Genomic DNA, 7,345 nt, shown 5'->3' with positions numbered 1-7,345 from the left:
AATCCACCTCCGTCCATTTGATTCTTTTTCGAACTTCTAGACATGGAATTTTAATCACTCGACAAAACCTCACACTTCTCTCACAAAGAAAAGTTCACACAATTTGGCTTTTGTTCTCTCGGATGGTCTCACCACTGTGAGCTGATGCAAAAGTTATGTTGGGTTGTGTGAGGGATTGATGTTGGGACAATAGGTAGGCTAACAAACAAAAAATGAAAGGGTTTAAGTGTGGTCATTTGGTATGAGAAAAGATTGAAAAGATTTCGGGCAGAAAGAAATTGATGTAACTTCACTTCACTTTTTTTTTATATTTCGTAATTCTTTTTTTTTACTATTTCTGAATTTTACACTTCAAATATATATTCTTTTTCCTTTTTATTTTGAATTTTTTTTATTTTTTTGATTTTTTTGCTAAAATGCAATCCCAAGAATATAAAAATGTTGATTATTACCTCAATTTAATTAGCTCTGATATAAAAATGATTCACACTTGCCTCGGTTAAGAATTGAGTCGTAAAGTTTTCTCGATCGTTAAATTGAGTAAGCTTAAAACAGTTTGCAAATAGGCTTGAAATTGAAGAAGAAAGGTTAAAATGGAAATAGGCCAAAGTTGGCTAGGTAAACAGGAATGTGGTTCGACTAAGGTTCAAGAATGAACTAACACAATAATTGTGTGTTAACCCAAAAATTATAAGAACACTTAGGAAAGAAAAGAATGCCAATGGAAAGATAGGTGAATAGGATAATGACCGAGACCCTCTATCTATGTGAATAGGAACCTTCGGTATAGTGAACGCCACACTTTTGAACAAAGTGATAAGTTCGAAAACAAGGATGAATTGAAGCCGTAAGGGTTGGTTGATAAGTCAGGTTAGTCTTTGGAGAATGATGAGAGTTGAACACACTCACAATATAGCTTAAAGTAAATAAAATGTTCATTAACCTTTTACAAGAGAAAAACATCTCATATTTATAGCCTAAACAATGGGTAGTCGAATGGCTATATGGGATGCTGAATGGACGGCTAAATTAAGCTAGAAAGAGGTAGAAGTTTCCTTGAGGTTTCTTGGACGTCCTTAGAATCTTCCTGATGTGAGCACGCCCGGGGCATCCTCGAATGCACACCAAGGATCTATTGAGCTGCCAAAAGGTCCCATGACCCGAGCTCGAACCTGCTTCAAGATGCTATATCAGCCTTTGTAATGCGCATTTGGGAAGATAACTAGCTCTAGAACGTTGGAGGAGCTAAGAATAACTCCTTGAAGACTCCATGCACCATGTTGCAATTCGACCTCAGCTCCTCTTCAGCTCCCCCATGCACCATTCAGTTCCCATCAGCTCCCTTGAGCTCGTTTTAACTCGTTTGAGCTCGTATTTAGCTCGTTTCAGCTCATTCCTTTTCCATTTCAATAAATTAAGTATTAATCTAGCTTCTAAGTTTGTTACAGCTCATGCCGAATTCCCTAACTCAATTTAGCTCACTAAGTGATACGAGCACGCCCCGCGAAATTTATCGAGCAAGTCTGTCAAGCCGAGCAATGACATGTTGGCAAGCTGATCCAAGCTCGTTTCTAGCTCCACGAATTCCGTCCAGCTCAAATCCAGCTTATTCGAGCTCCATCCATCTTGCCTGAGCTAAACCGAGCTCACTCCTAGCTCACTTTCAACTCACGAGCTAAACCTTAGCTCAACTTCAGCTTAGGAGTTTAACCTCAGCACAACTTTAGCTTACGAGCTAAAGCTTAGCTCATTTTAGTTTAAACTCGGTTTTGTCTTTAATGCATTAAATAAAAATTTGCACATATTTATTTAAGCATTAAACTTGTCTTATATTAATATTTGCTGTTAATATGCCATAGTCATTACATAAATTGATTATGTTCACATAGCTGAATTAATGCATGACATTAATGTGTTCACATCATGCTGAATTTATGAGTGTCCATGAGATATCTTAATGACTTGTTTATCTCATGTAGGTACATCCCTTTGGACGATACAATGTATGGATGAAGAAACATCTCTTTTGGACATTCCACACTCATGAATGAAGAAGTATTAAATGCTGGTGCATGTACGGCTAGATGCAAGGTTTCTACAAATTCATGCATGTGTCGAATGCATGTATGGACATTAAAGGCTGGTCCATGAATGGATCAAATGCATGGGATGATAGAATGCATGAATGGCTTAAGTGCATGTATGGTGGCTGTCTCCTAACTTTCCAAGGCACTTATTCGGCCAAGAAGTAGCTGTTCACACTTTGAATTGACCTATAAGCTACTACACATGCATGGATGGGTTCAAGAACGTCCAAAGGAAGGAATTAACTCAATAATTCAATACATTGATTGAATTAAGTGTATGCACAAAGGGGAGAACGAATTTACTAGGTTCATGCTGCCATTTATGAACCTACATGCTATTAAAGAGTTTAATTATGAGGATACAAGTTCCATAAAAGTGCATGAACGTCCCAAGGAGATGAATGCAACCTTTGGTGCACATACAAGTCACTTGAAGCCTTTCTTTATGGTTAAGCATTCATGCACACACTTAGGGGGAAGAAAGTGTCCATTAAACTAGTTCATGAATCTGTCGAATTTATGAACTATTTTAATACATTAGTGTGAACGTTTTTATTATTGTGTGAACACCTAGATGCTGAATTTGAATGGTCATCTATGTGCCTATAAATATTTGTTTTCTTTCATTTGTAAAGGACTTTTGCCAAAATTGTTAATGAACATTTGTTCTTGTGAGGTTGCTTCCTCTCATATCTCGTGCAAGTTTCGAAAGACTTATCTGGCTTATGCTAGTGGCGTCAATCGTCTTGTTTGAACTTATCACCAATCTTGGTGTGGCGTTCATCTATCCATCTATCCATCTTTTCACCTTAATAATATAGGAACCGGGGTTACACTTCTTAGTGTTGAATCATTCCTGACGTTGAGTTTGTTTTTCCATTCCCCATCTTTCAACTTTTCCTTCTTGTAACCAAACCGACTCATTTATCCATCACCTATCTTTGGTACACATAATCGAACCTATTACTAAACTTACCCTTCTTGAAACCTTCCGCTTATTCTAATCCATTATTTTACTTTTATTACTAAAATCCGAGGCACGAACGACTCTCTCGAACTACGATCGAGCAACTATGTGAATTCGACTCATCTACCCGGGCCGGATCACATCATTTGGTATCAGAGCTTGTAAATCGAGAGGCGCCGACGTTCGTATCAAGATCGAACTAGGTTCATTGTGAAAAAAATTTTGAATTAAAAAAAAATTCAAGTTGTAATTTTCGTTCTCTCTCTTGTAATAGTGATATTGTGAAGTATTAAAAAAAGACAAAAAAATGAAAATTATAAAAAAAAGTGAAGTGATCAAGTTCTTCTTTTATTTATATTTTGACCTGATCGACAAAGTGTTCTTGTCATCAACTTTGCACCCCATTCCCAAAATGCCACACTACTCCAAAGACTATTTTTCTTTTAGCCTACCCGTACACCGTGACATTCTAACCTTTGTAACCATCTTGAAACCGACCCCAAGGCACCAAGACAGGTCGAAAGAAATAAAATACGAGGTTACGAGAGTAAGCTTGAGTGGTAAAAGGCTAGAGCGAGTAAGATCATTCGAGTGGAGGTAAAAGCCAAACGAATGTAAACACGAGCAGGAGTGACACCTTTTTTCTTCTTCTTTCCGAGCGAAATTGTGAGGTTTGTGGTGAGGTACTTAATTTTTATTTATTTATTTTGTTTTGTGATCTAACATTTTCTTTTTAGCAACAAAAATCATGTCACGCGAAGAGTTCACCGAATCGGAATACCAATACTTGGTTCAAGAAATGCGAAGAATGGCGACTAAACGAGACCAAAGTGATCGAGTTTCTTCAAGTCGTAAAACGGAACCAAGAACCTCACGGAGATCTACCCCCGACTACTACCTGAAAAAAGTTCCAATCGTGATTCCTTTTCGTCATCTACTTCGAGACAAAGAGATTCATACTATGACTCATATTCATCAGCGAATTCGAGAAGTGACTTCGATCGAAAGTCCTTTTCATCAAGAAATTCGAGAAGACGAGAAGCCGATTACGATTTTGATTCGTTCCAAGATGGCGTTCGAAGAGAAAGGCATACTTCTACTAGATCTTCAAAGAAATCTTACTCGGAGTATTCTTCACGAAGTTTTGATTGTGAATCATACGCAAATAGTTCTTCATCTTTCGAACAAGATTTGTATTCTCATCATTCTTTTGTACATTTTTGTAAAGAGAAAACAAAGAAAAGAAAAAGCAAAAGAAGAAAAAGAAAACGAAATAAAAATAAAAGAGAGGCAAGAGGCAAGTAAGAGAGAAAATGAGCGAATCTTGAGAGAACTTGAAAAAGCCTTTGAAAAAGCCTTTGAAAAGCAAAATGAAAATGAAAAATAAAATGAGATTGAAAAAGAGAACGAAAAGAAATCTGAGAGTGAAAAAGAAGATGAAAAAGAAATTGAAACAAAAGAATCGAGTGAGAAAACAAGTGAGCAAGTGAGGATTATTTCTACTAACCCACCTGTTCGATCTTCTTGTGAATTAACTTTTTAGGTTCCTAGAAGTTTGTGCAACCAATTCCATCTACATTACCTTCCAAATGAGAGGTGTTTTAGGTTGTTCGAAAAAGGTAAGTTCACGAATGACAGCCACCCCCTTGCAATTGAAGGTAAGAAAGGTAAGGATTCCTTATTTATTGATTCGAGGCCGTTTGAATACAAAGTTGCTCAAATAGATTTTTATGGCCTTATTTTTGAAAATCTTCCATCTTTTGATTTGGTTAATTACTGTTCACATACTAATGTTAACGATGTTGTTTCAAAAGATGTCATGAAGATTCCGTCCTATGACATGTTTTATAACGACAATTTTGTTGATTCTGTTGGATTGGTTCATCCTGTGCAAATTGTGAATGTGTGTGATAGCAGTTTTTCACGTTTTGATTTGTTTGATTATAAAAATTCTTTGAATTCATTTTTCTGTTTAAACATTCAAATGATTTGTGATGGATTTGAATTTCTGGAAGGTTGCATGAACACAACTTCTTTGCTCGATATATGCGTTAAAAGATTTTTGCATGAAGTAATTGATCTGTTTGACTTTGTTCTTCAAGATAAATCTCTGAAATTTTGTGCAAGATTTCCATGCTTTGATCTATCTGTTCGAGTAGAAATTACGATGCAAAATTGTTCAAGTATTTGCATGTTTAAGTTTCCTTTGATTTACTTGCATGATAACATGTTGCATCGTTTCTTTGGTGATAAAATGAATATGCTTGGTTGTGCCAATTTTTCAAGTCTGATTGAACGAGTGAAATTTGAATCATGCGATGAGTTGATTATATTTTCCTTATTTAACATGTTGCCTGCTAAATCAAATGATCAAGTTCGTGTGTTCAAGCCTGGTATTTGCTACATGAATTCATTTTATGGAAACATTAAGTGCTTTGCATCATTTACATTCAAATTATGTTTGCTTGATGTTCGAACTTTTGATAAGAAGGTGAAATTCAATGATTTGGGTTTCAATTTTGATTCATTTATTAATCACCTTGTTTGGCCACATCTGAAATTTTTGTTTCATTTCGAGAAGGTAAGGCCAACCTATGTTTTTGGAATTGAATCAAATTTCCATGGTAACTTTCCTTTTCCATTTAAGTCCATAGTTTTCGATAATACTAACCAGTTTTATTTTTGTGAGTTCCACCCCTCGAGGAGCAAGACATGTCATGGTGCATCACCACCTATTCAAATTTATCGGAGTAATAGGTTTGTCTTACGTTATCTATCCAAAGAGAGAAGATTCATTTTGACCAAGAAAGGTAAATCCAATCCTCAATTGTCTTCTCTTCATATTCTTCAAGGTAAGTCATCTGAAAATTTTCAAATATCTTTGCTCAATTCGATTGAAGTTGAAAATTCCATTGATTGGTTGTTTGGAAATTATTTATACTTTGATGTGATGGATTTTTCCTTTTGGCATTGTGATGATGTGATTATTACGTTGGAATTTGGAGACTCCCCTCATGTTGTTCAAAAACGAATGGAAGAGTTAGCATACCTTTGGCCATGGCATACCTTGCATGAGCAAGACAAGTGACCAAATGAATTACTATATTCAATTAAAGAAATTAAAATGTTTTGGATGAGGAATAATGTGCTTAAGTGCCTACCATCATTTTCAACCAATTATCCCTTGATCCAACTTAGTTTTCATGTTTGTAACGATGGTCTAACGAAACTCTTTGATAAATTTATGTATGCTTGCTTTGTCCAATTGAGATTTTTGGCATATGTTCGATTGAATGAATATTTTATGAACTATCGAACACATTTGAATTTGACTCCTTTGAGTTTCTTTTTACCGGCTGTGGTAAGAATTTTTCAGGTTTGTGTGACATCTTCCATCCCATTTGATCGAGGAAAACCATGCACGAGTCAAAGTTCTCCCATGGATAAACAGCTCGACTTGAGGACAAGTAGCCTAAAAGAGGGGGAATGATACGAGCACGCCCTGCGAAATTTATCGAGCAAGTCTGTCAAGCCGAGCAATGACATGTTGGCAAGCTGATCCAAGCTTGTTTCCAGCTCCACGAGCTCCGTCCAGTACAAATCCAGCTTATTCGAGCTCAATCCATCTTGCCTGAGCTAAACCGAACTCACTCCTAGCTCACTTTCAACTCACGAGCTAAACCTTAGCTCAACTTCAGCTTAGGAGTTTAGCCTCAGCTCAACTTTAGCTCACGAGCTAAAGCTTAGCTCATTTTAGTTTAAACTCGGTTTTGTCTTTAATGCATTAAATAAAAATTTGCACATATTTATTTAAGCATTAAACTTGTCTTATATTAATATTTGTTATTAATATGCCACAGTCATTACATAAATTGATTATGTTCACATAGCTGAATTAATGCATGACATTAATGTGTTCACATCATGCCGAATTTATGAGTGTCCATGAGATATCTTAATGACTTGTTTATCTCATGTAGGTACATCCCTTTGGACAATACAATGTATGGATGAAGAAACATCTCTTTTGGACATTCCACACTCATGAATGAAGAAGTATTAAATGCTGGTGCATGTACGGCTAGATGCAAGGTTTCTACAAATTCATCCATGTGTCGAATGCATGTATGGACATTAAAGGCTGGTCCATGAATGGATCAAATGCATGGGATGATAGAATGCATGAATGGCTTAAGTGCATGTATGGTGGCTGTCTCCTAACTTTCCAAGGCACTTATTCGGCCAAGAAGTAGCTGTTCACACTTTGAATTGACCTATAAGCTACTACACA

The sequence above is a fragment of the Gossypium hirsutum genome, chromosome A06, assembly GCF_007990345.1.
Source record: "Gossypium hirsutum isolate 1008001.06 chromosome A06, Gossypium_hirsutum_v2.1, whole genome shotgun sequence".
In the NCBI taxonomy this organism is placed as follows: Eukaryota; Viridiplantae; Streptophyta; class Magnoliopsida; order Malvales; family Malvaceae; genus Gossypium; species Gossypium hirsutum.
The sequence above is the reverse complement of the archived record's forward strand: the minus strand, read 5'-3'. Positions refer to the sequence as shown.